The sequence below is a fragment of the Arachis duranensis genome, chromosome 6 (genome assembly GCF_000817695.3).
Source record: "Arachis duranensis cultivar V14167 chromosome 6, aradu.V14167.gnm2.J7QH, whole genome shotgun sequence".
Taxonomy (NCBI): Eukaryota; Viridiplantae; Streptophyta; class Magnoliopsida; order Fabales; family Fabaceae; genus Arachis; species Arachis duranensis.
The window spans coordinates 82,918,935-82,921,353 of NC_029777.3; positions in this window are offsets into that span (position 1 = coordinate 82,918,935).

Here is a 2,419-nt window from a genome sequence, read left to right on the forward strand (position 1 = left end):
AACTTGGCCCTGGAAGCAAGGTTGGCGTTGCCAACTCTAGAACCAAGTTGCCAACGCCACACACAAGCCACAAGCAAGCAAACTTGGCCCTGGAAGCAAGGTTGGCGTTGCCAACTTTAGAACCAAGTTGCCAACGCCACATACAAGACACAAGCAAGGAACTTGGCCCTGGAGGAAGAGCTGGCGTTGCCAACTCTAGAACCACGTTGCCAACGTCCACCCAAGCAATCTTAGAGAGCTAATTTGGAGCCTCGAGCACGTTGCCAGCCTAGAGATGAGGGGCGTTTTTTAGGACAACGCAGGCTAACAACGCCAACCAAGCAAGCTTGGCAACCCTGGAAGCAAAGTTGGCGTTGCCAACTCTAGAACCAAGTTGCCAACGCCCACACAAGCTTGGCACCATGGGAAGCAAGCTCAACCACGTTGCCAACGCTAGATGGGCGTTGCCAACGCCACACAAGAAAGCTTGGCTAGGTACCAAGTTTTGGTGCCAGCCAAGTTGCCAAACGCCCAATGGCGCACCAACCAGGCTGCTAAACGCCCATTGGCGCACCAACCAGGGTGCCAAATGCCCAATGGCGCACCAACCGCGTTCCAAACGCCCAAATGCCGCACCACTCACGTTGCCAACGCTAGATGGGCGTTGCCAACGCCAACTTACCAAAACAAGGCAGCCTGAACATGTCCACTTCAATGGAAGATATCTTGAGCTACAGAGATCCAAATTGAGTACTTCCAGTTGCGTTGGAAAGCTAACATTCAGAGCTTTCCAACCATATATAATAGTCCATGGTGGAGCACAAGATTGGAGCCAAACCAGAGTCATCTTTAGGCCCTAAAAACAAGAACATGAAGTGAAATTCAAGAAAGCTAGAGATTGGCCTTGGGGTGTGGGTCGAGCACGTTGCCAACGTGCCACAAGGGGGGCGTGTTTTGCAACAACGCCAGCCCCAAGTCCTTGCCTTGGGAGAGTGATGCACGGGCACGTTGCCAACTTGGGGTTGAGGGTGCGTTATTCACAACAACTTGGCAACAACTTGGCAGCTTGACCTTACCTTCTTTGAGGAACCATAACTTGAGCTAGAAAAGTCCAATTGAGGTGATTCCAGTGGCATTAGAAAATAGACATCAAGAGCTTTCCAATGATGTATAATAGTCCATATTGAAGCTGAAGGTTGACACTCAAATTCTGGGCTACATTTAGCATGAAAGTAAGGCCAAGAAGAGGAAAAGCAAGTTGTTGGCAACAACTTGGGCTAGCAACGCCCAAGTCTCATACTTCATGCCCAGGAAATTGTCCTGCACGTTGCCAACGTGCATTTGGCCTAGAGTTAGTGCCAATAACGCCCTCAATGGGCCAGAATTGGTGCCAAATTGCTCTACTTCACCTATTCCTCACAAAGGCCAAAAACTTCATCAATTGAGCCAAGAATTCAACAAAGAGGAAGCCCATCTTGCTAACCCACTTGAAGATCTTTAGGACTAGTATAAATAGAGATTGAGTTTGTACTTTAGGGGAACTTGGAGACTTTTACTCTACTTTTTACACACTTTTACACTTTTGAATACTTTTTGACACTTAGCACTTTTTTTATACTTTTAGCACTTTTACTTGTTAGCACTTCCGGGAGGATACCCGGAGAGCACTTTTTCTCCTTGGAACTTCTCTTCTTCATTTTCTTAATCTTTAAGCATTTACTTATCCTTCTTCATCTTTCTTTGCAATTTAGTTTAATTTTTGTTTTATGGCAATTGTTGTTGAAATTGGAGCAATGACTCACTAAACCCCACTTTCATTAGGGGGAGGAGCTCTGTTGGTTGGAATGAATTGGTGAACCCATCTTCTCTTTCTCAATTTTAGTGGTTGATCTAAAGAGGGAACTCTTGTTCTTCAAAGATTCAACCACCATCGAGAGAGGGGTTAATCTATATGAATTATGTGGTGAATTTGATGAATGAGCAACATAATTCAGTTTAGAGTTTATCCTCTCATGATTTCCTCAATCAATATACTTTGGTTAGTATGTGAGATGTAACTCTCCTTGGTTGAGATTTTGGAAATTGTGTGGCTGGATTAAAATTGATCTTCATCTCTTCTCATGAACAATTAGATCACGAGAGTGGCAATTGGTTATGTTGAGAGAGATTGAATTACCAAGAGATTGGGATTCAACCACCCATTTGCCATGGATCTATACCCATGATTGAGGAAGGTTTGACTAACATCAATTCATAAAAACTAACATCTCTGATCCCTAATGATCCTCTCTATCATTAATTCTCATTTCTCTTGCTCTAGTTATTTGATTACCCATTTCCCAATCCCTTTCTACATTCTGTCTATTTACTACTCTTGTTATTTACATTCTGTTCATCTACTTCTTGCCATTTACTCTTATGTTCTTTAAATTTCTGCAAC